The sequence below is a fragment of the Balaenoptera ricei genome, chromosome X (genome assembly GCF_028023285.1).
Source record: "Balaenoptera ricei isolate mBalRic1 chromosome X, mBalRic1.hap2, whole genome shotgun sequence".
Taxonomy (NCBI): Eukaryota; Metazoa; Chordata; class Mammalia; order Artiodactyla; family Balaenopteridae; genus Balaenoptera; species Balaenoptera ricei.
In genome coordinates this window covers 110,654,193-110,681,193 of record NC_082660.1, presented here as the reverse complement: position 1 = coordinate 110,681,193, position 27,001 = coordinate 110,654,193, and the positions used below count along the sequence as shown (strand labels likewise).

The 27,001-nt window shown below is 38.4% G+C and overlaps 1 protein-coding gene across 5 annotated transcripts in view; it reads right to left on the bottom strand.

The window, feature by feature from the left end:
* STAG2 (STAG2 cohesin complex component) overlaps window positions 1-27,001 on the bottom strand; it is a 116,939-nt gene that overhangs the window by 89,245 nt on the left and 693 nt on the right. The window contains exons 1-2 of one of the 5 annotated variants that reach the window (XM_059911492.1): window positions 26,869-26,959; window positions 26,446-26,576 (exon numbers count right to left, since the gene is read on the bottom strand). The exons of 1 other annotated variant lie outside the window; for it this stretch is intronic. The gene's annotated coding sequence lies outside the window, so the exon portion shown is untranslated. Of the gene's footprint in view, window positions 1-26,195; window positions 26,217-26,445; window positions 26,577-26,868; window positions 26,967-27,001 lie in introns of those variants that run through there. 3 more of the 5 variants (XM_059911497.1, XM_059911494.1, XM_059911496.1) reach the window with 3 other exon arrangements.

Genomic DNA, 27,001 nt, shown 5'->3' with positions numbered 1-27,001 from the left:
CTGCTTATTGTATGATTCCATTTATATGACAGTCTGGAAAAGGCAAAAAAACCTATGGATGTTAAATAGATTAGTGGTTGCCAGGGGCTCAGATTGGGGAAAAAGAGCAACACACACCAAGGAGTTTTGGAGGGATTCGGGGGTAGAGATATTGGAACTGTAATATATGTTGCTGTGATAATGGTGATACAACTATATACATTTGCCCAAACTCAAAGAACTGTACACTAAAAAGAGTGACTTGGACTTTATGTAAATGATATCTTAATAAAAAATTTTTAAATCTGTGTCCATCAGTGCTGTCCCCCCCCACCACCCAAATGCTTTCTTCCAATTAATTTCTTCAATATCTATACTAGAACACCAGAACTATCTGTTTTAACCACTTGAACAATATTTAATTCAATGTTGCTCTGGTCATTTTAGTCAATTAACACATAAGCTGTCCCTCATACCAACTGGTACATGATTGCAGATTTTGACCAAAAGCCATATGCATTTGTAATATTAATAAATAATATTAAAATTGGCCTCCATACACAAAGGTTATACCAATTTGTACTTCCACCAGCAACCAACCTATGTATGGGTGTGTTTCTGGACAGCTAAGAGCACCGTTAAGACTTCCAAATTTTTGCCAATCTGCTAAAATGAAAAATGATAATTCAGGTTATAGGTAGGTGAATCTCCCTACACAAAATTTTACTTCACAAACTCAGAAACCAAACATACATTTTCAATAAATCCCTTGTTATTCAAAACCTGTAAACCAGAAGATGTGGATAATGCAGTATTTGCCCACTAATAAAAATCAGGAACCAAATAGGTCTGGCTAAGAAGCGATACTTGTAGTTTTAATTTGCACTTCTCTAATTTCCTTATACTTAAGAGCCATTCTTACTGTCTTTTCCATAAACTCTCCCTGCTCACGTCATTTGCCCACATTCCTAACGGGCTGATGACCTCTTTCTTGCTGACTTCAAAAAGCAAAACATTCTCTCCACTGCTTCCAAGGAGACAGATCACTTCCTGCTATAATGGCGTCTTTGCGCAATAGTTATTACATACTGCCCTACCATCTCTCCTAATCTGACCTTGTCCACGAGGGCTTTATCTTCCAGCCCGCTCACCTCCTTATCTACTCCCATTGCCACATACAAAGGATGTTATTATCTTTTGCACTTGAGATTTCTCAGATCAGCCATCCCTGGGCTAACTAGCTCACTACTCTCCATGCTTCTTTGATGCACTACCCACCCCCACCCTTACACATTTTTTGTGATTTGCACGTTTTATGTCTCCAAGTATGTAAAAAAGAAAAAAAGGAATTTAGTTGCAGAGGGCTTTTTTCTGTTCTCCTTGTTATTTCTATCTTAGACAGAAGAAGAAAAACACCCTCACGCCACCATGGTAAGACCAGAAGTCTTACCAAAATACTTAAGTAATGAAATGGTTTCCATAACACATCATTGACTTCCCCTGAACACTCATAAGATTATTTTCTAAAAGATTAAAAGTCTTGCCCAATGTCACACAGCTAGTCAGAGATAAAACTCTGGGCTTGAACCTGCCTTCTGCATGTTTGCTTCACAAATAGATGGGTGCCCTGTTAGGATAATCCACATATCAGCTCTTCAGAACAAATGAGATTATGCTCTTAAAGTCCTGTGAATCAGTCAATTTCAAATATAAGAGAGGTGTTAGTTTCCCTCCTCTGTTTACATAAATGTCTAAAACTATCACATAGGAAACCCCTGAAATATCTTACACACCTTGTTCAATACATGCAATAAAAACGATATTTTTTCCTTACACTTGTGTACACAAAATGATCTCTAGCAAATCTTGAGCAGCAGAAAATCCCCAACAGCTACACTTTACCATCAATCTTATAAAGCAAATAGGCACTTATTGTTTGTAATTGTATGTCCCCAAAGGGGAACAGTAGCTCCACCACCATACTTATAGGTGATCACGTAATAAATAATGGAAAATTCTATCTATAAGAGAGTGCTTCTCTTAAATTCCAGTGGGCATAAGAATCATATAAACGCTTGTTTAAATGCAGGGTCACAGGACCCACAACTAGGGACTCATTCAGTAGACCTGTATACAAGTGTCAGGCATCTTATATTATTCACAAATCCCCTATGTAGGTGGGTCCAATCCCACTTTAAGAAAAGCTGCTGTTAAGTCATGGAATAAGCAACTTCTGATATACAGAATGACCCAGTTTTAGAGACAGAGAAGGCATGAGTAGTTAGGGAAGAAAAGCAAACACACTTCCCCCTTCCTGCTTGGGCCACTTAATCATCTGAACCTTATTCACACAAATGCCAGAAACCCACAGCTCAATGATGCATTTCCCCCAGAATGTCCTTAAGAAGCTTCCTAAAGTCTAAGCCACCAGTGGTCACCATACCACTCGTCTTTCCACAAGAAAGAAATGTGCCTTTCCTAAAAGATACTGCCCAAGTTTAAGCTAACCACGATTGAAATCTCCACGAAGTTTATTCCATATAGACTTCAATTTGCCACTGGGATCTTCTTCTTTCCAATTTCTATCTTCTACAGAAACACCAGGAGCTGCCAGTTTCTAGAAATTCTGAATAACCCAAGACAAAAGTTTACTCAAATGGAAAAAAGCATTAAAGAGTATATTTCTAAAACTGTGAGTTTAAGAAAAATACAAGATAGCCTCTTTGGACACTTGTTATATTTTAACACCACCAAGCCCCTTCGCAATCCTGACCAGATCCTGCAAAGACCACAAATCAATGCTTTTTTCATTAATGAAATTGAACCTACGGCTGCAATCACAATTTTTGTTTCAGTATTCCATGAAAAGTGCTCATTCCCATCTCTGCTTCTCCAACCTATAACCATAACTGCCCCCTTCTACTTAACCTAAAATCGTTCTTTAAGGCCCAATTAAAATCCTAGCACAGTCAGTTCCTGGTATCCTTCCAACTTAGCTATCCCTCCCAACCCTATCCCCTAAATCCATTGCCTAACTGCCCTTTTCTGTTTACCTAGCATTTATTTCAGCCTTTGAACAATAAATTATTCTAATAACCAAAATAATTATCCTTATTCTATTAAATTCTCTCTACTCCAGCCCTTAATGAATTGCTCCTTTCAAGTGCAATACACTTATAGTTAAATTCACAAAATTAAGAATTTCAATTCAAATATTACTAAGCACCTCTGTACTAGCACTGCGATAGCCCTGATGATAAAAATAACAGGCACAATTTTCAAAATGTAAATAAAAGGGTAAAAATGAATAAAACATGAACTCCATTTAATGACCTTAATGCTGAAGTCTGTAGGGTTGACAGGCACTAATGTCTGCAACTTACTTTGAAATCCATCAAAAAAAAAAAAAAGGATGATCAATGGATAGAAAGAAGGGAGCAATGGTCGGGTGGATATTTGACAAAGCAAATATAGCAAAATGTTAAAGGTAGAATGTAGGTGATGGGTATATGGGTGATTGTTGTACAATTATATATACTGGAAATTTTTCATAATAAAATGTTGGGGGAAATGAATAAAACATAGTCGTCCCTCACCTCATGAGTTTACAATACAGTGAAGGTGTCACATAAGCAATTACAATTGAGTACAATGAAAGTACACTGGGGACTTCCCTGGTGGCACAATGGTTAAGAATCCGCCTGCCAATGCAGGGGACACGGGTTCGAGTCCTGGTCCGGGAAGATCCCACATGCCGCGGAGCAACTAAGCCCGTGTGCCACAACTACTGAGCCTGCGCTCTAGAGCCCGCAAGCCACAACTACCGAGCCCACGTGCCACAACTACTGAAGCTCGCGTGCCTAGAACCCATGCTCTGCCACAAGAGAAGCCACCACAGGGAGAAGCCCGCGCACTGCAACGAAGAATAGCCCCCACTTGCTGCAACTAGAGAAAGCCCGCGTGCAGCAACGAAGACCCAATGCAGCCAAAAAATAAATAAATAAATAAATAATTTAAAAAAAAAAAAAGAAAGTACACTGGCATTGGGAATTCCCTGGCAGTTCTGTGGTTAGGACTCCACACTTTCACTGCCAAGGGCCCAGGTTCAATCCCTGGTTGGGGAACTAAGATCCCACAAGCCATGTGGCATGGCCAAAAAAATAAAATTAAATTAAAATTAAAAAAAGAAAGTACACTGGCATAAATATGCACAGGAAGCCCCAGGGAAGTGGCTCTTAACTGGGTAAGGGGAGCTCGGACATGGTTTCCAGGTGACCCCAATCTAAATCTAGAATGATATGCACAGTATGCTGACAAGTGGATGCAGGAGCATTCTACGCATTAAGAACAGCTCAAGCAAAGAAACATGGAGGCATCAAAACTCGTGGTATGTTATGGCAACTAAGAGCAGTTGGATACTACTGCAATGCATGGGGTGTGGGGTTGGTTTGGAATGCCCTGGTCAACTCCTTCTGAACCTCAATCACTACCCTCCCCTCTGTAAGGCACATTCCCTGAAGTCTCCCAGATAATCACTACCTCTTTCTGTTCCTAATGACCCTGTATTTTTAATGTTTTTGTTTCCTTAATTACCTTCTGTATTGACTGTTGACTCTTTGAGGACAAAAACTGCATCTTATATACAATTCACTCTGAAAAGATACAACTGACCCTTGAACAACACAGGCTTGAACTATGCGGGTCCACTTATATGCAGATTTTTTTTTCAGTAAATACTACAGTACTACATGATCCAGAGTTGGCTGAATCTGCGGGGGCGGAACCACAGATACAGAAGGCTGACCACGGTATTTGAGCATCCGCAGATTTTGGTATCCACAGCAGGTCCTGGAACCAACTCCCCACAGAAACCGAGGGACAACTGTAGAGTAAAGTCTATTCTTTTGACATAAAATATGCCCTCAATCACATCCCCATGAACTTCCCACATGATAACAACAAAAAATATCTAAGCTAATGTATTATAGAGAAATAATTACAATACCACTTTTTCTGGAATAAAAAACACTAAATTATATGTATGTCCTATGCCCAGAAAAATTCTGCATTTTTAAAAGGCACAGGGAGGGACTTCCCTGGTGGCGCAGTGGTTAAGAACCTGCCTGCCAATGCAGGGAACACGGGTTCGATCCCTGGTCCGAGAAGATCCCACATGCCATGGAGCAACTGAGCCCGTGCACCACAACTACTGAGCCTGCACTCCAGAGCCCGTGCGCCACAACTACTGAGCCCGCGCGCCACAACTACTGAAGCCTGCGCACTCTACAGCCCTCGTGTCGCAACTACTGAGCCCACCTGCTGCAACCACTGAAGCCCGCGCACCTAGAGCCCGTGCTCCGCAACGAGAAGCCACTGCAATGAGAAGCCCGCGAACCACAACGAAGAGCAGCCCCCGCCAGCCACAACTAGAGAAAGCCTGTGCACAGCAACGACGACCCAATGCAGCCTAAATAAATAAATAAATAAAGTAATTGTTGAAATAAATAAATAAATAAAATACATAAGAGAGACAGACACACACAGAGAATCCACCCTTAACTGGAAACAACTGAAAAAGCAGCATTCTGGTAACTTTTCAAACCACCAAGACCATCATACCATTTATCCAGGCAAATTCTTTCTAACAAGCTTGTTTTAAAATCAGAATATAAATGAGAAATGCAAGAATCAATGGTGCACTGTGTCTTGTAGTACTCACAGATAAATGGAAAAAGAGAAGGAATCAAACTAACACCTAAACCAGTCTTTTTTATGGAAGCAATGAAACAGAAAAGAACACACATACCATAAAATATATCAACCGTAAAGTATATGAAGTAATTCGGAAGGCAGAGAGCAGTAAAGTATTTGCTTTGCTGATTGACAAGACAAGAAAAAGTAATGGGCAAAAAAGATTACAATGGATGGTTTCCCTCATAATACTGCAGTGCGACATATATCTGGGGTTTAAGCCCAAGAACTTGAAGATTCTCAAATAAATCCATTAAGGTACAAAAGTAGTTATATAATATATAGGTCTACTTGTGGTGGCTATCACGTTCAAGAACAAGGAGAAGGAAAAAAAAACTAAAATTCCATTGCAAAATGCAATGGGTTGAACAATAATGTGTGCTGAGAGTTTACTAAAAGAATAAAAAGCCAATAGTTGAGATTACTTAAAGTGTCCACAAAGTATAAGAAACATTATACTGGACCCCATCATCTAGGTCAAACCTGCTGAATGTTTTAAGGGCAATCAACGTCCTTCAGTGCACACTACACAGGAAGCATATGACCTTGGTTCCCACAAAATGACACACGAAATTACCTTTAAAACACTTAGAATAATCATATAGCATCCATTACACTAATAAATCACTTTTTCTCATTTTTCTTCCCAGGCTTTGTCCGTATGTGCATGCCTGAATGTCTAGGTGTAAAAATTTTAAAACTATAACCACAGAATGGATGTAACTGTGCATAATTTTTTATCTCTATATGCATTTCTACCATTTCTGTAATATTCGTAATAACTACTACTAATAGTTTCAAGAAATTCCACCACATGTGATGTACTATAACCTACTTATTTATTGTTAGACATTAAGATTGACCCCAGTATTTCATTACAATAACTAATACTGCTTCCTGTATACATACTTTACGTTTAATTATTCCCTATCTTATCATTATTAGATCCAAGTAGATCAACATTTATTTTAGGGCTCTTGGTTAGAGATAAGGTGCATGCCTACAATTTTTTGCTATTTGTAAAGTGAGGAGATTTGCACCTGTACTTTGCGTGGTTCCTGCTTAAGGATTTAAAATGACAGATTTGGGCTTCCCTGGTGGCACAGTGGTTAAGAATCCGCCTGCCAGTGCAGGGGACACAGGTTTGAGCCCTGGTCCGAGAAGATCCCACATGCCACGGAGCAACTAAGCCCATGCGCCACAACTACTGAGCCTGCACTCTAGAGCCCGTGAGCCACAACTACTGAGCCTGCGTGCCACAACTACTGAAACCCGCGTGCCTAGAGCCCGTGCTCCGCAACAAGAGAAGCCACCGCAATGAGAAGCCCACGCACTGCAACGAAGAGTAGCCACCGCTCGCTGCAACTAGAGAAAGCCCGCGCGCAGCAACGAAGACCCAACGCAGCCAAAAATAAATAAAAATAAAATAAATAAATGTATTAAAAAATATATTTAAAAAATAAATAAAATAACAGATTTATCAAGCACTTAGCTTAGTGCCTAGCACCCAATAAAAATCAACAGGTAGTAGTAATAATATTGAAAACTTCATATCCACTAACGTTTAAGATCATTAACAGTTGTTCATATCAATTTGTATGAATGTTAAATAAAACAATGGTAACATTATCGAGCATATTCCATGTGTCAGGAACTTAACATACTACACTATCTTTGATTATTTCAAGGTAGGTAATATCCTGCCCATTTTATAGATGAGGAAACAAAGAAGTTAGGTAATTTCCACAAGGTCACAGTTAATGAGGAAAGAAGTCATAGGATTCCAACTTAAATCTGCTAGGCTCTAAGGCTTATGTTCTTTCCACTATCTCAAGCTGCCTCAAAATACATTTAAATGTTTTTGGAAGCTATTCACCATTACAAACATAGATGTGAATCAGAAAAATATTAAGAAACCCAAATACCTTTGTTATCAGACAGCCAGTTCATCCAGTAGCATACACATCTCCAAAATCAAAGACAGGGAAGACTAGAAACAATACAGATCCAATCTGAGGAGAAGACCTGGGTTAGAATCCTGGCACATCAGCTTTGTAATGTTAAATTCATATATATATATACACATACATACACACACACACATACACACATGTGTGTGTTTACATATATATACACACATATATATATGTGTATATATATGTATGTAGTATATAGTTTAGAATCTTTAAGGCTTCTTCCTGATCTAAAATTCTATGGTTCTAAAGAACACAGAACCAGAACACATAAGATGTATGTTCTAGTGTTTACTAATTCTAGTTGTGTGACCTTGGGCCGTGTTGTTTGGCTCCTCCAAAAGGGTAATTCCTCATTTGTAAAATAGCATGAATACCACAAGACCTCCCTCCCTAAAGGATTATTATGAGAACAAAGTGGAAGTGCTATGTAAACTCTACAATGCACTAAAACTACGATGGAATCATCACTACTATTACATTTGACTAACACACGTAATGACCAGCACACTCAGAATTTGGTATTAGGTAACAGGTTCAACACAGGAGAACACAGTGAAAGCAAACACATCTCCCCCTCCGTCAATCCCCCTACAAGATGGTGGCAAAACGGCAATATAGTTTTCTAACTACTCTTCTCACCTGCTTCAGATTTCTTAACTTTTGCAACTTGTAAAAGAAACTTGTCTAAGTTTGGAAATACACCAAATCAGATGCTTAAGAGCAAAAGCTTGTCTTAACTTGTGAAGATAAAACTGATAAGAAAATATGCTAATAGTCATAGCTCACATGATGAGTTCAGACATAGTTACACACAGCAAAAAATTTACTTAATGATCTTTGGAGACTGGTGCCTTTTTAGCCTTACATCTAATTTCTTGTATTCTATAGTAACACTGACAAGCCTCTCAGATCTTTTTCCCACTTCTCAAACTGATTTAAAAAATAAAAAAACAAAAAACTCTGAGACATTCTTAAGTTCAGAAGTTTAGTTACATTCACAAGTAGGACTGAATTTATTTCTGAATATTTCAATCATATCCAGCTAAATTAGTGAATAATTCATTCATTCAACAAGTATTTCTTAAGGACCTACTATATACCAGGCACTGTTAGAAACACTGCAGTTACAGCATTAAACAGTAAAGCCCCTGTTCCCATGGTGCTTAAATGCCAGTAGGGCAAAGACCACAAAGAAATAAGAAAATACCAAGCAGTGGTAAAGCTACCATGAAAATAAAACAAGGTGATTGGGTTGAGAGGGGAGCAGGGATCCATTCACTACATTTAAACGTAATATAACATGCATGATCATTTTAACTAAAGCTATAAGTAATACATTTTATGTTCCTAACTAAAGTCAGTCCTAATCCCCAAAAAAATGCTTGCAAATTATTCTATATTTCCACTTGCCCTGAACTTCTCTCCCCGGACCTGAACATTTTTTCACTACAAAGCTGCTAATGTACCTTTAATCACTCTAAAGTTAGATAGTCCAGAACATTCTCAGATATCTAAAGAAGAGTATCTTTTACCATTGGTTTCACAATGCCTTGACACTGACAAATTCTCAGTAGGGGAAGTCTATGAACTTACTATCTGGAAGTAGTCTATGGACTGACTACTACATGGCACAACCATTAATGCAATCATGTAATTATTTTTTTTCAAAGAACGACGTCGAACAGCCAATTTCACTTTATCTACCCTGATCATGACTAAGAATAATCATTACTATTAAGAAACAGGCTGAGGGCTTCCGTGGTGACGCAGTGGTTAAGAATCCACCTGCCAATGCAGGGGACACAGGTTCGAGCCCTGGCCCAGGAAGATCCCACGTGCTGCGGAGCAACTAAGCCCGTGCGCCACAACTACTGAGCCTGCACTCTAGAGCCCACGAGCCACAACTACTGAAGCCTGGGCACCTAGAGCCTGTGCTCCGCAACGAGAAGCCACCGCGATGAGAAGCCCACGCACCGCAACAAAAAGTAGCCCCTGCTCGCCACAACTAGAGAAAGCCCGCGTGCAGCAACAAAGACTCAACGCAGCCAAAAATAAATAAACTAATTAATTTTTTTTAAAAAAAGAAAGAAAAACAGGCTGAACTACTAATAAAAACTTAATTTCACTGTCGGCTGCATTGCTAAGAAGATTACCCTGCAGTGAGAAAAAAAATCTGGGCTTTTCCCACTGGTTCTCTCATACTCCGTTTACAAAACACTTGAGCACAGCTCATCCACAAACTGTCCACTGAATGCAACTTAACATTACTGGGCTAGACAAGTGGATGGATAGATTATTGCAGGTTTCCTAAGCAAGTGCTGTTCGTAAATTGAAATGAACTAACACCACGAATAAGGTAAACAGACATTACAAAACAATACACAAATCCAATTTAAAATAATTAGATACTTCTATTGAGACAATACTAAAAACCATCACTACCAGTAATTAACCAGAAAACTACTGTATACTCATAATTAAAAGGCCTTCAGGTTAAACTTAAGTGTTGGCTGTCACATTCAAAATACCTTGCTCAAAAATAAGGGGAAATGTTCATTCTAGCTATTAATCAAAGAAATGCAAATTAAAGGAATCTGAGATACCACTAGCAAAACTGCTTAAAATAACATCTCCAAAGCAGGGATAATGTGGTTACCACACACGACAGCAACGGTGGGACTGTAAGGTAGGTACGACCCTACTGGAAAACAACACACCTTCACTTACAAGGAGCTTCAAAAAGTTCATACTCAATGACAGCATGATCCCACTGCTGGACATAACTAGATAAGGGGAAAAAACAAAGTTACTCATAGAAGCTGTGCCTTCTAAAACAGAGGAGGAAAGAGACAGACAAATGTACAGCAAGGAAAATAAATAGGTAGTTGATGGTATGGCACACACACAAAAAGACAAAAATGTGTAGAGCTAAGCTGGTTCTGAGACCCAATTCCAATGTTGTCTTGGGGGCAGGGGTGAGGGGGTGGGGATATCTCATACAGCACCAAGTAATTCTCCAGACATCAGCTGGGAGTTCTGCAATTCAGCTCAATTCTGACACTGTCTACCCAGAGACTGCATCAGATTCCACAGGTTTAAGGGTTCAGTCCTAACAGAACTGCCCCAGCCCAACCCCACTTCAGTGGGCAGTCTCAAGTTCAGGTTGTTACCAGTACTTCTGACCGACTGGCTATAAATTAGAGGTTCCTAACGTGAATGAAAAATGTTGCCTGCCATATCAGCAAACAAAGGATGCTATGGCCATCAAGCCATCAGCCACTACCACTGCCCCCATGGTGAGCCCTGAGGGAACTCAGGATGGAGACAAACGGGCTTCCCACTGCCAAACCCTCAGCCACAGCAGCCACCCTGCAATGGTGCACCCTGAGGGGACTGAGGATGGGAAAGAACAGGATAGTGTCCCTAGATAAGGTGCCTATCAAAGGAATGACTTCAATGAGCCCAGATTCTTGCATCTTCCCATACAAGAAAAGTGCTAAATTCATTAACTTGAGATGTCTGGTTTTCTTTAACTAACAGTAATCTTTTGATGTTCTAACTACCTGTTTTTTGTTGCAAAACTCCTATTTATCCTGGCTCCTCCCTTACCTCTTTGGAGCAGTCCCTCAGAGCTATCTCAGAGGCTGTCTTGCGGGTTTAAGTCCTCAGAAATTCCTCCAAATAAAACATAATTCTCAACTTTTAGGTTGTGCATTTTTTTTGACACTAAGAACCCCTCCTTGGGTTCAATTAATTTGCTATAGCGGCTCACGAAACTCAGAAACATTTTACTTAGTAGATCACCAGTTCATTGTAAAAGGAACTCAGGAACAGCCAGATGAAAGAGATACAGGGCAAGGTACAGGGAAAGGGCGAGGAAGCTTCCAAGCCCTCTTGGAACTCGCCATTCTCCCCAAATTTCCACAAGTTCACCAAACCAGAAGCTCTCTGAACCCTTTCCTGTCGGGTTTTTATGGAGGCTTCGGGATTGATTAAATCATTGGCCATTGGTGATTGCATTCCATGCCCCCAGAGGTGAGGGTGGGGTGGGGGCTGAAAGTTCTAACCCTCTAACCACAGCTGGCTCCACTAGCAACCAACCAGTCCCCACCCTAAGGTGCTTTCTAAAAGTCACCTTATTGATATAACAAAAGATACCTCTATCACTCTGAACACTGAGGAAATTCGAAGGGTTTGGGGAGCTCTGTGCCAGAAATAGAGAAGACCAAATATATACTGCTTATAAACCACAATAGCACAATAGCCCTACGTCACATCAGAGTCAAAAATATATTCCAGATGCATTAAATTTTTAAATGTGGGGGGGGGGTGAAACAAAAAAATTTCCATGTGGTGGTAGGTTGGCGAGTGAGGTGCTGCAGGGGATATCAGAATATGAAAAAGCATTTGATGTTTTGTATTCTTTTTACTTTAACAATATATACATTATTACGACCATATAAAATATACACATGGCACTCTGTACTTGCCCTTTTGTAACACTTACCATACTTAATTGTAACTGCTTATTTAATATCTTTTTTCCCTACTAGACTGTAAATTCTGAGGGCAGGGACCAGGCCTGCCTTGTTCACTGATATCCCCAGTGCTTAGCACAGTGCCTGCCACTTATAGACACTCAAATATTTGTGGAGCAATTCTACTTCTCAGTATACACACAAAAGAACTGAAAGTAGAGACTCAAACAGATATTTGTATACCATGTCCATGGCAGCATTATTCACAACAGCTAAAAGGTGGAAGCAACCCAAGTGTCCATCATGGATGAATGAACAAAATGTGGTATATACAGAAATAGAATATTATACATCCTTAAAAGGGAAGAAAATTCTGACACATGTTACAACACGGATGAACCTTGAAAACGTGCTAAGTGAAATAAGCCAGTCACAAAAGGATAAATATCTATGCTTCCTCCTACATGAGGTACCTAGTCAAATACATAGGAACACGAAGCAGAACGCTGGTTACCAGCAACTGTTTGAGGGCACAGGGGAGATAGGGAACTGTTTAATGGGTAGAGAGTTTTATTATGGAATGATGAAAAAGTTCTGGAGATGGATGGTGCTGATGTTTGGACCACTATGTGAATGTAACTAATGCCATTAAGCTGTATACTTAAAATGGTAAAATTTTATATTTTACCAAAATTTTAAAAAATAAATAGTTTTGGATTGAAGCAAGTAGAATTATGAGTAGTTTTTTAGGCTGATAACAATAATTTCTCTTTGAAATATTATCCCAAGAAGCAGAAAAGTGAGAAAATTTTGTAGGATAGTCACGTCTGGCATTATTTCTACCCAAGATAGTTTTTCCACAAAATTTGAAGAAAAGTGAAGTGGTTGCCTACACACTTATCTCATATAAAAGAACAGAGGAAAAAAAGAAAAGGTTTTCCTTTTCAAAATAGACTCCAGCAAATCCAATCATAATTTTCACAGCTATTTTGAAGAGGACATCAAATTGCAGTATATTATCTAATACCACTCATATTTAAGTACAATCAATTCTTTGATTATCCACAGCTCCATACAAAGTAATTCCAGTAAAATTTTCATTGACTTTTCAGAATGCAATAAGCCAGATATGCCCTCCCTTCTTGTCCCAGACCACTTCCCAGCTTAGTCTGGTAACCTGGGACCCACGGTGGAAGAAGAACCCAACTCCCAAGAGATGCCACAAAGAAAACAATCTACATAAGGATAACCATTGATTATATCAGCTTTAAAGATAATTTCATCTTGACATAATTGAAACAACAGTTTTTATACTGTATACAATTTAAAAGCATCTCCCAGATGGGAGAACATGCCATCTGGATTCTTTTCAAATTTTAGATGCTTATGGATTTTATGCTACATTTTCCTAGATTTTCTCCTATATCCCTGACCAGTCTATCAATGTTCCTACTTCTTCCTCCTACCCAATTAATAATAAGGTTTTCATTCCCGGCCTTCTGCTCCTCTTTATTTATAACTTCTCCCCTCTAAAGACCAATGTACACTATGCACAGGGATCCCTAAGGTCTATCTCCTACTCTTATATCTGCTGAACTCCAGTTGCACTAATATCAGCTTAAGATTGAAATATCTAAAAATACAATTTTGTCTTTCTCTCAAAAATCAGCTACCATTTAAATGCAAGAGCATGGTACAGTGTTATCACTACCATGTTCCAACTACATACATTACTGCAACAAATTTTATGAGAAGCAGAAAGAAAGAGGTATGAATTCCAAGACATCAGAAAATAATGATTTTATGTGCTATCAAAATATTAACTAAAACAATTATTTAAAGTTTCAGTACATAGCAGTTCTCTTTTTTTTTTACCATACATACATATTTATGTACATATTATGGCAAAGCTAGGAATCTTCCTGTATGAAGCCAACTCCCTGCTTCACAGTTCCACACTGCGCACATCACAAATACACTATAAATGGTCAATGAACAAATCTTTAGGCAAAATGAGGGGTTGAAAGTTAAGACAGTAAGAAGCTGGAAAGCAGACCTCTACTAAGAGATAAAAGGCTTCACAGAACCTAGAAAACGACCTGAGGGCACATACTCCTCCCGGAATTCAAGGCAATTCATGAGAGCAGACTTCTAAAAACTACAACATGAGACTGCACTGCCTCCCCACTCCCACCCCAAAACAGCCCCAAGCACAATCCTCATCACATCTCTATTTCGGAAAATGCCCATCTTGGTCCCTTAAGATTAAATCAGTCTAATTCAGGATCAGCTTGCAAGTAAGCCTAGTGGGTCTCGGGATACCACATAATGCATCCACTCAACAAATATTATACAACCTACCTATGTCCCAACCACTGTTCTAGGTGCTGGGGTTAAGGCAATGAACAAGACAAATATTCTTGCCCTCAATGAGTTTACATTCTAAGGTGGGGAAAGAGATAACCCACATAAAACTATGTTTGATAATGAAAAGAGCCATGCAGAGAAATACAGTAAGGAGAAAAGGAAGTGTTGGGGGCAAAAGATATTTTACATGATATGGCCAAGGAATACTTCACTGAAAGGCTAATTACTTGAGTGAGCAAAATGTCCTGAAGAAATGAGCAACCGCACCAGACAGAGGGAACAGTAAATACAACGGCCGAGAGGTGAGAACGTATTTGGGCAAATTACTAAATTTCTTTAGGCCTCAGTTTTCTGTAAAATGAGTACAATATCCCCTATACAATGTAAGATGTAAAAGTAGTATATTACATCAAGTATCTGACATACAGAATGTACTCAATAAATGAAAATATTACAGTTATCTGGGGGCCTATCATGCCAGCAAAACCCTAGGCATATTGTCTGGCATACAGAAAACACTCAGAAAAGTATTGTTATCTAATCCCCATAATAACATAAGGCATGCAGGATTACCCATTTCATAGCTAGGAAACCTGAGGATCAGAAATTTTCCCAATCCTCTGCTGACCTCTAAAATTCTTATTAGAATGAGCAAACATACTTCACGATTAAAGAGAGGATTTAAAATAAATACACTGCCAAGATGAGGAAACCATTCACATTAATGTCAACAATCAGCAGTATGGTACTGTAGTGCTAAGAACATGGGACACTAATCAGATTGCCTGGGTTCACATCAAGTCTCCACCGCTTTCCTAGGTATGTGTCCTTGTGCAATTTTACCTTTTTGTTTTGCACCTGTTTCCTCACCTGTAAACAGGAAACAATAGCAGTACCTACCTCAGAGAGTTGCTGGGAGCATAAAATGGGTTTATTTTTGAAATCACTTCTATTTCAGTGCCTAGCATATGGAGTTATATAGTATTATTAGTAAAAGCATAAAAGTAAAAAAAGGAAATCATCATCAAAACAGTTCTACTTTCCATGGAGAATTTTAGAAATTGTACAGATACTGGAGATGGAAATGCAACAGAAAAGGGGTGCTGGAGAAAAATGAAAATCAAAACAGAACAGAAGAACATAAAAGTAGCACCATGATGTTATCTGGATTTAGACCAATTTACCTGAACAGATTTTGCTCCCATTAGTCCTTTAGTAGGAACACTACTAGTGAGACATATGCCAACAATGCTTTGGATAACGTTTTGTTTCATAGTTTATTTTATAAGAAGTTAATTCCTTAAGATTAATTCAGATGTCACTTTACTGGGGATTAAAACAAATTCAATGTAACAAACTTTATCATCTTCCCCCACCCAACCCTCTTCTAAGTGTTATTTGATGCTTATTATAAAATACGAAACATATCACATCTAACTTCAGACTGAGAATAATTTATTCCCTATCAGCTCTTGGTAGAAAATAAGCCTTTCCCCTACCTAATTTCCAAAAGTTTTCTACTTTGAGAAGTCTAACTTCCTCAGTCTCATCAAGTTAGGATGCTTGCCCCCTCTTACTCTTCCCCCCTGCCAAAAGTTATCACTACACAAATCTATAAATCATCCCACTGGAAGGCAGTGTATCACTGTGTAAAGAAGTGTGCTGGAATTAGGCAGAATTGGATTCAAAAGTAGGCTCTGCCACTAACTAGCTGAGTGAACTTGGGCAAGTCACTTAACTATTTTGAACCTCAGTAAATGAAAATACCACCAACTACCTCACATGGTTGTTTTAAGAAATAAAAATTAAATGTTAGGGAGACTTGCTGTGTAGTAGATCCTATAAATGGTATCCTGTAGATACACAAAGTTTATCATTAATGCAAAGCCAACTAGAGGAAACTGACTATTTCTCTTCCAACATACAGGTCTTGAAGATGAGATATTAATAATGTAATTATAATGTAGGGTTACTTTTCTAGAAAACCTAAGGTTTTAATTACCATTTCAGAATCTGTATGATACATATTACACAATGAGACAAGAATTCAAAATCAGATAAAAACGTAATTCCTTGTCTGAAAAAGGTAAACTAGTTATAAGACATAAGTTTGGATATTCACCAATATTGTACATATAAACATTACATATTTATACACACAAATAATTATCTCTCATGTTAGGTTTGCTATTTTTCTGCAGCAACCTGGGTAACTGTTTCAGTCTAACTTCAAAGGTTTAGGAACTAATTCCCTACTAAACGATCTTTTCTAATATAATCCTGTATTGTCCAGATAATCCCCCTGAAATTTTTCAAGTATATTTAGAACACCCAAATATGAATGCAACCACTGAATACTCCTCAATGAATAGTAGCACTTTATGCATTGACATGTAATCAAAACTCAAAAAAGTACATATACTCAAACTGGAAAAATCCATTTGTCATTGACAAATTTGCTTTTCAAAAACATACCTTCAAGCTTCTACTTCCCTGCCAGCCATGGCTACCACCACTTCCTCAATTCTCCTGCCAGGAATAAAGTCTGAGGAATGTCTTTTGGCCTGAATGAGTGGTGGAAACAGAGAGGGACATATCCCAAAGGAAAAATATTATGGCTTTGCTAATATTTCCTACATTTTCTCTACTTCTTTAGCATAGAAAGGAAATTCTCAAAGGTTCATGTTCCCAACTATCTTTAATACTACTTCTTTAAAACACAAAAAAAGGCCTTTTTTAGTAAGAGAATATTAAATGTGTTCTTTGCAGTAACATTCTAATCACCATAAAGTTTGCAAATTAGTTACAAGGCAGGAGATACACTGGTGAGTGTGGAAAAATTCTTGCTTTTGAAAAGAGAAAAACGTTAGAAACCCAGGAAAAGAGGGTATCATATATCCCAATCCTGAAATGGAAATACTACTTTAAATATACCAAACCTACACCATCATATATATGTAGAGAATGAATTTAATGAGTATCATATACTGCTACAAAGACATTTCAAGCTAACACTCCAACAAAGAATCCAAAGTCAAAAAGCAAAACACAAGCATGGATAAATTTAAGTTCCTATTTAAACGCAAGCATTTACAACTTGAGGTAGAGAAAGACACACAAGAGTCCCATATAATAGAGTGATTGTTGATTGCCTCTTTTTCTTTTACACAGAAGCACAATATCACTTTAGAAGGTCTCAACCTTTGGATAACAGTAACTGGTTACAGGGAATGATCATGGGCTCCTTTAACTTAGCTTATTAACAACCACCGAAGACTGAACTGAAGCATTGCAATGCTACATCAACAGTCCTTAATTGTTATTTTCCCCCAAAGCTTTTCAGAGTAGTCCTTATTTTTAAATACTTGTCACTACTCTTAAATTAAGGACACTATCAAAACTGCATTGATGGCTATTGGTTTTAGCTTAGTATTCTTTAATATACAGTAATCGCAGTACATAATGTTTCCAAAATGGGTTAGTTTTAACCCTTTTGGGGTGATAAAACTCAACTGACAACCTTGACTGAGGGCAGAGACTATGTAGTTTACCACTGTATATCCCACCCCTGAAGGCACTTTAAGTACCAGCTGAAAAAACAACGAATGAACTCTTTTGAGAACTTGAATAAATGCAGTTATACATTTTGTACATTAATTTCACAGGGTTCTCACACCTCCACCCTATCCATGGGCCCCATATTAAAACCCAGCAATAGCCTTTTTTAAAAACCAACTGTATTAATTTCTGTAATAAATCAAATCCACAAAATAACCTTTTGTTTACCAGTCATTATGCGGCCCACAAATTCCTTCCTCTGGTCAGATATGCAGTCCCCGCCTTCCAACTTCACGATGGCTTTAATGAACTAAATAAATGACTTTAAGAATTGAATAGACCTACTTAATAGCCTCTCAGTTGTTTATAAGATAGTGATGCCAACAAAACTTACAAAAGTGAACTAGCTACCGGAAAAAAAAACAAATTCCTCAATGAAATATTAAAATAGCTAAGTATGAAGTCCTCTTAAGATCAGCTGTCTACTACTCACCCTCACTAAAAGAAAAAAAGAGGGAAAAAAATCTTATTTTACAAAATAGTGAAATCTGTGATTATGCTGAAATCATTTCACCAAATGTTTGAATCATTTGGGGGGGGGGGTGTACCACAAACATAAACAGGCTGGGAATACAAAGCAATTGCAAAAGTCACCAAAAATAAAAGAGAACTATTAATTTTACGAAATGACACATCAATCTCCAAAAGACTTAATTTTCAAATTATGGTACAGAATCAGTTTAACTTCGAATAAGTCTCTAAACTAGACCTTTTTCTTTCTTTTCTAATACTACTTCTCCTTAGTCACAAAACTGTGTCTCTTTCAGCTTTCTTCTCAGAAGAAATTTTCCATCTAAGAGCCCCCATGAAATATCATACAATTCACATTTCCTCCTAAGAAACCCGTAAAGGGAGTCTAAACAATGTAAGGAAAACAAATACAGATGTAAACAGTAAAAGTAGTTATCATGGAGTTTTCTGCTTTTATTTAGGAGGACCTCACTCAGAGAAGTTGCTTTTCAACATTAAGACATCATCACTTAAGTCTTAAGAATCACTTGAAAAAAGCCAACTGGAAATTCTACTGGGTTTTTAAAAACACTGTATCTTGTCTTTTACTGTCGACCCCATACCAATAAAAACTCCTCCAAAAAAGTAAAAATAAACAAACTCTAAGAATATGGCAGTGTAAAGTAATTTAAATCACGTTCATGCCCAAAGAAATCTCCATAGGGGTTTCGAATCTCTTCCTACCACTTACTAACTGGGCAAGTTACTTGGCCTCCTATGCTTTGGTTTTCTCTTCTAAAAAAGAGGGGGGGTTTGTTAATTAGGGTCATCATACATCCTAGTTACTCTGGGACAGTCCTAGTTTATACTATTATCCTAGCATGCCATCCAGTTAGTGCCCCCTTTCACTCTCAACAGTATCCTGGTTTGAACAAAAAATCATATGGTCATCCTACTTCAGAGGGTTATGAAGACTAAGTGAGCCAATACACATAAAGCATTTGTAATAGTGTCCGGCACACAGTAAGAGTACAGTTAGTGTCACCTATTGTTAATGTTAGTCACTGTCAAAGACTTCTTATTAAAGGCTTTGAATAATAATGAACAGAGCTCCTACAATATTCTTTTTTACAAATGAAATTATGCATTTAACTTCCCACATTCAATATTCAATTCTTTAAAACAACTAAGTAGCACTAACTGCTTGAAATCAACACTGACCAATTTATCCCACAGAAATGGCAGTATCAGCAACTGCATTCACTTTTTATCAAACGTAAGTTTTAAGTAGAGGCTATATTAGGGTTACTGACAGGAAAGAAATCATGAAAAGTAAAACCTTGTTTGGCACCAAACCAAGTCCCTTAATATTCTAGCAGCCTTTCTCAACCAGGGTTCCTCATGTTATTAACCACAGAACTCAGAAAATGATTTGAGTGACAATTTCCTGAATTCTCCCAAGAACAGTACATAGCTAGTATCTTTCTAGATGCACTGGAGAGAAACTAATTTATTATATACAATGGATGCCTTGGGGCATAATTCTGTGGTAGAACACCAGTGGTATTCTTGGACTACAAAGGGGAAAATATGGATGAAAAGACTCAATATTGAGTCTGAGTAGAAGACAGTATCACCTGGAAAAAATATTTCCTACAGAATGAAGCTTAAGGAAATGATTAACATAAAATATATAAATTTGACTCATGGCTGTGAAAAGCACTAATATTTTTGGTTTTACCCCATCTCCACTAATTTATCTTAGGCCAGCTATACGATATCTAGCATTCCTTCAGATTAGAAAAGTTCTAGTTATAGTTTATGAAAAGCAGGAAGGAGAAAGAGGAAAAGCAAAGAAAGCTGAGACCAAGATTCTGATCACTAATGAACCAAATAATCCAGGGCAGCAATATTAACTATTACCTGATAAAAAATAAGAAGAAGAAATTTTAATTAAGTGAAAAGATGAACTAGAATAGAAAGTAGAAACAGAGAAGGTACTAACACTTAGAAGAAAATATTTTTAAGGTACCAGTAAATAACAAAAATATCCCCCTACAGAACCAGAGCAGTGAATTATGAGAGTCACCTAAATTCTCTTTTCAAATCACTCGATAAACATGCTGAATGATTGGGGAACTATTCTCAGACACATTTAGCTCCATTCTATATAGAGCTTAAATGACAAAAGAAAAAGAAATCAGTGAAACCACTCTATCTACCATAGTATGACCCCCCAAAAATCAAGAATACAATTCAACATATTATCCCATCTAAAAATATATATATATTATTCCACAAACTTTTGTATAATGAGCATACTCAAACAAAACTAAAGCTCAGATTTATTTCAACTATTTCAACTATAAGTATAAAACACAATTTAGACCGTTCATCAGGCAGCAACTCATCTAACCCTACATTAAAAATCTGCATTAACCCTGTACTATACGTGAAAAAAAATCTTCATTTTGTAACAATGAAAAGATACATGCTTTCTAGTGATAGATATCCCAAGACCTAACAGAGTTAAGAGAAACTACTGAGTTTAACAAAAAAGTACAAAGGTTTTGAGGCCAGACTAATATGGGTGTGAATTCAGGCTGTCAATTATTATCATGTGACAAGTCATTTATTCTCTGAGAGCCTCAATTTCCCCATCTGTAAAATGACAACCATCTATCTTGCAAGGTAGCAGAGAAGTTTAAACAATACCTGTTAAAACACACAGTACAGTTATTGGCATTTAAAAGTCACTCAAATGGCAACTAAATTAAGAGTTTCTTAGACTATCTCAGGATTCAACAAGTTATAGGTCAAATCCCACTACAACAAATGTTATTCATGCAAAAGTGTAAATAGGACCTACTTTTTCCCCCTCTAACAACATTCAACAGAATTTGAACAATATTTTTTTTTTTTTTGCGATCACAAGCTGTTTATATTTACCAGTGTTTGGGTGTTCCTGAAGAATTTAAAGGGATACAGCAGGGAGCCAGTCGCAAAGATTGAACAATATATTTTTATAAAGGAATTTTACCTTTGAGTTGTACATTAGATTATCCAGAGTTTACAGAAATCGCTCTAGTTTGTCTCATCAAGCCTAGTCGTGTATTTTCCAATTAAAATAAAAAAGAACAGACCATCAACATTATTCACCCTCCCCTCATTTGGGGGAGTGGGTGGGGCTTAAAACAATTTCAATAATCTCTAGACTAGACCAACCATATGTAAAGATTTGTTTTCTTCTGGCTAGTACCAAAGATAGAGCTATAGCAAGCGTACATTAAAAATACAGTTCAGGTAGCAGATTACCATAGCTGCTAAAGAGATGCAGTTTTTTTTAAAAATGCACATATACAAAAATTAAGACTCCACCAAGCAACACCACTCATACTGACAAAATATAAAATCTGGTTAAATTAAAGGCAAAGCAGGCAACTCAGGAGACTGAAAAATATCAAGCTGACAATTTTGTTTTCTCACGTATCTTTGGCAAAGAGAACACGCAATAACCGCCACTCATGATAGCCGGAGATATAGAAAATTATTATACAGGAGCAGTACTGAACCACAAATTAAAAGTCCTAAATATGTATCAAATGTAGAAATTACACAAATAAAATACATGTAAAGAACTTTTAAAATAATCTGTATCTTTAAAGTTTCTTCTTTACTCTCTGATAATTAACGGTGTTTCAATATATACTGACACCCATAGATAACTGGGACTATCCCTTGCCTTTGCTATGCTCCCCAACTCCCAAAATAGGTATAGGATAGTGCTCCACCACACAGTAAACTGTTGTGTTCAAGTCTTCGAATAATCTAATAGCGATGTCAAAGTACTAACACAGACCAGTTTTTTTTTTAACATGTGAGACAAAAATGTCACATTAAAGATATGAACCGTATCCCACTGAGATGTAATAGATCACTGTGTCCATCTAATGTAAATTTTAAGCTCGAAAGTTAACTTGCAGCATCAAAAACTGAAGTCTTCCATCTATTACAAAGAACCCAAGGAAGAATATGCTATTCACTGTTTACTCCCTTCCCACACATGACTGTGGGTGGCATCAGTTAAACATGCAGAGTATTAAGCATTACTTAACTGTCCAAGGTGTATTTTCACATCTAACCCTATATTCCCAAAGGATAGTTTGAGCCTGAGCCTGTCCCCCACCCCAACCCACCCATTTTAATTCATAGGTTCTCAGGAGACCACCGACGTCATTAAGGTTCAAAAAGAAAACAATGAAAAAATAATGTATAATTTAATTTCATTAAAATCTTGAGTACTTGGGCTTTTAAAAAAAAATCCTAACTAGACTTCAAAGTTACCAAACTCATAATTTGTTGGTTTAGTAGTTTAGCTCTTGCCTCACAATAAAATAAATCTGAAGTCACAATCCTCAACATTTAAGATTATTCGCATACAAGAGTTCAAAATACATAATCTATCTTCTCTTAACATCCTTCTAAAGCTAAAATGATGAATATGAAATATACAAACAGACTAATATTAACAATTACGAAATGTCTGTCCCCAGCCTAGGGTGGAATTTTTGTTTTAATAATGATTAGGGAACACACTTCGCCAAATACAGAAGTTAAATATCCATTATTTTGGGTTCCCTTTAAAACTCTGACATATGTTCAAAAATACATCTTATAGGGTGAAAAAACCTGCCACTGAACAACACAAAATTGCAGAAAATAAGGCACTTAACTTCAAATGATCTACAAATTCTTTGTAGGAGCAATTTACAAATATACTAATTAAGGAGACCGAGGGTTTTAATGGCAACGCATTTTTACTTTACTGTTGATGGGTAATGGTCAGATGTTCTTAATATAAAACATTAAAATATTTTACATATCAACTTTTAACTATTTACAGCATCAGATGGTTAAACGTGGGGGGAGGGGAGCTTTAACTCATTTTGTATGTAAACATTCATTTTCAGATCAATTTTTTTAAAAACCACCCCACCCCCACTGCCCGTCTCTGATACCTTAGGATGCTATAGTTATTTCACAGTGGGAAAGAACAGGTAAGAAGTAGATTTCTTTTCCAATCCTCTTCTCTACCCATTCATTAAACACCAAATACTGAAACTGAATTCAACTCCTACCTCGATCTTCTTACCAGGAATGCTCCCTAGGGCACCCGAATCCCTTCCACTGTCACTTATTCCAACTGCCAAAGCCCCTCCTATTAATAGTAAATCCCTTTCATACTGACTCACTGGAACTCCAACTTAATGAAATAGACACCAAGCAGAATTTACAAAATTTGCTAATGGAATTTTCCTATTTTCAAAGGATTAAAAAAGAAACTAAAAGTAGAGCACATTCAGACTAAGTTACAAACATTTAAAGTTCAACCAATTTATAACCATTTATCTTGCTTATTCTATACTGGTTCAATTTAAATATTTTTTGAGTTTGTAAGTCAGACATTGTGTAATTACTTATACACAAGGCCAAGTTTCCCAGGCAAATAATATGTAAATATAAACTTAAGTCATTACACCAAAATTGCAAGACAATCTGAATGTTTTTCTTCCGAATTTTTTCTGTTTAATTATGGAAACGTTCAAGTACACGCAAAAGTAGAGAGAATAGTACAATGAGCTCTCCTGCACTCATCACCCAGCTACAATCATCAACTCAAGGCCACTTTTGTTTCATCTCTACCTCCCACCTCTCCCCCAATTATCTTCAGAAAAGAATTAAGAGGAAGACACTGTGCTCAGTATGTACAGAGAAAAATCCAAAGATAAAAAAGAATCAAAGACTAGCAAGAAGTCAAGAATCTAACAATGTAACTGTACAGCCACCCTATACAACTCCTTGTTAGGTGGTAAATTTTTTTAAGAATTCGGATTTTGTTTAAAAAAGGGAAATACCCATCTTTAAGAATCTAATAAAGCCAATATGATCCCAAGGACATATTTAATATTACATCTAAAAGGGTAAATAATATGTGATGAAAATGAACTTAAGCATTTACAATTAGCTTGCATTCACGTAGCACCTTGGCTCAAAACTAAAAAAAAAAAAAAAAAAAGACTATTTAACATAATGTGTCATAAAATTACAATTCAACCACTTGAAAAACCGCTGAACACTTATGCCTTAACTGGTCCTTCTGACTCCTAATTATAGATTGATATCAGTGTAGAAAAAAACCCAGGCATTTTAACGTAAGTGGTTTAAAATGTTCAAAATTACCCCACCGTTCACTGGAAAACATATGAAATCAAGTCTAAACTACCTGAATTGTATGTCATTAAAGAGAAGTGTGTCCACTTTCCAGGGCCGATTTTTTTTTTAATAAGTTCACATATACCCTTAAACGCAACGCGCTAGGCTACAGATAGAATTAGGAGACCGCCTCCTGCTTTTGCTCCTAACCAATACGCAGGGAGAGAAGGTTGGCAGGAAAGTGCTGCGAGGACAGTAACAAACACCAGCAGCTCCCGAGCAGGCCCTGCTAGAGCCAGGAATGACGCACTTCGGTAACCCGACTCTTTCTCCCCTCCACCCCCGCCCCCAGCAGCGGTGCTGACACCGCCAACAGCCCGGAGTAGGAAAAAAGACAACAGAAAAAAGGCAGAGGTTGGACCGCACCAGGTTTCATCAAGAAACCTCGATTATTCCTCTTTCGACACTAACCACTAGGACTAAACAGGAAAAGAAGCTTCGTGCTTAAGCAAGTCCCATCATGGTGGTTTAAGAGTCACTAAATTAAGCTGATAATGAGCCCAATCCACAGAGACAAATACAGGGTGTGGCTGCCGTGAAATACGGCGGTCCGTGGGAGAAAAGGGGTATGGAATTTACACTCCAGTGTGAGGGGAAGATGGGGCTCTACGGGGGAGGGGGAGGGAGGGCGGCCCGCGCATTTTAAGGAGCCATTTCAAACCAACACGAGCTCTTCGTTTACTTAAATCTAATCGTACACATCAAAAGTTTCTAATAGATATATCACGTAAACTGTAAATAACCATTTAATCAAATACCATGACCCTCAATTAACAAACTACATCCAAGAGAAAGGAGGGGGGGGGGCGGTAGGCAACAACATATAAAACATTTCTAGGCCACGGAAGAGAAAGTCTCACAAACCAGATGAAACTACTAATGCAATATTAAAAATTAAAGCTGAACACTGCAGCACGAAAAATCACACGATAAAGCCCATTACAGTTCATGATTAAAAATAAAATGACATATACACCAAGGGGGAGCAGAAACTAAATGTCGAAAGTACAGCGGTTTATAAAAAAAACTAAAGGCAAAACAAGACATTCTCGCGACGGGGGAAAAAAGGGCAGAAATCAACAATACGTTTACGAATGTAGGCCAGAAGAAAATGAGAACGGGGCTCAAAGTTTTGCGGAACTACTTGATGCTGTTTCCCACACCTTCTCTCTCCCATGGCCCATCCGACCCTTTCCGTCCTAAAATCGCCGTCCACAGATCACCGGGTACGTGAGAGAAGAAAAAATAAAGTCGACCCCAAGCAAGAATAAAAGTGTGGAGGGAAAAAGCAGAAGCTGCCTACCTGGGGCAAGGATCAGCTCAGTTCGTGCCTTGAGAAAGACAGTGCGGGTGGGGGTGGGAACGAAAAGCAGCACTAAAACTAAAACAAAAGTGGCGCCAAAACCCCCCAACAAACAGCCTTCCACTCCCGCCCTTCCCCCCTCCTCCCATGCCAGGCAGGCAGGGCCCCCTTCGGGGCAAGGTCTGCACGCGGGGGCCAACACCGCCAGACCCCAACCTATTCAGAAAATTGTTGCCCGAAGAAAACTGACCGAAGTCGGGCCTCGGAAGGGATGGAGAGATCGATGCCAATCGCTTTCCCCGGCAGTTCCCCCACCACGCGCTGGAGATGATGGGGCGGGGGAGAAGCAGAGGGGCCCGTCACATGAATGTTGTTCCCTCTCTAGGAAGGGAGGAAGAGAGGGAGGGAGAGGAGGGAGGGAGGAAAGGAAGGAGGGGAAGGGAGAAGGGAGGGGGCACGAGGGAGGGGTGTGATCAGAGTAGATTTTCCCTCGCCTCCCTCGGTCCGAGGCCCAAATATACACAAGCGAGCCTCCTCGCCTCCCCTCCCCCCTAGGTTCCCAGCACCACCATTTTGCTCTCTTCCTTCCCCTCGCCGCGATGCCGCGCTCTCCCCCACCCCAACCGCGGCCGCCCGGCCTTCCTCCCCCACTACGGCTCGCACCCCACCCCACCTCCAGTTCGGGCTCTCCCAGGCTTAAGAGCCTGCCGGAGAAAAGGCACCTAAATCTAACACTACACCGAGAAGCAGAGCCTCCATCTTGCGCTGCTCCGCGTTCTCCATTTTGGGCCACCCATGGGGGGGGG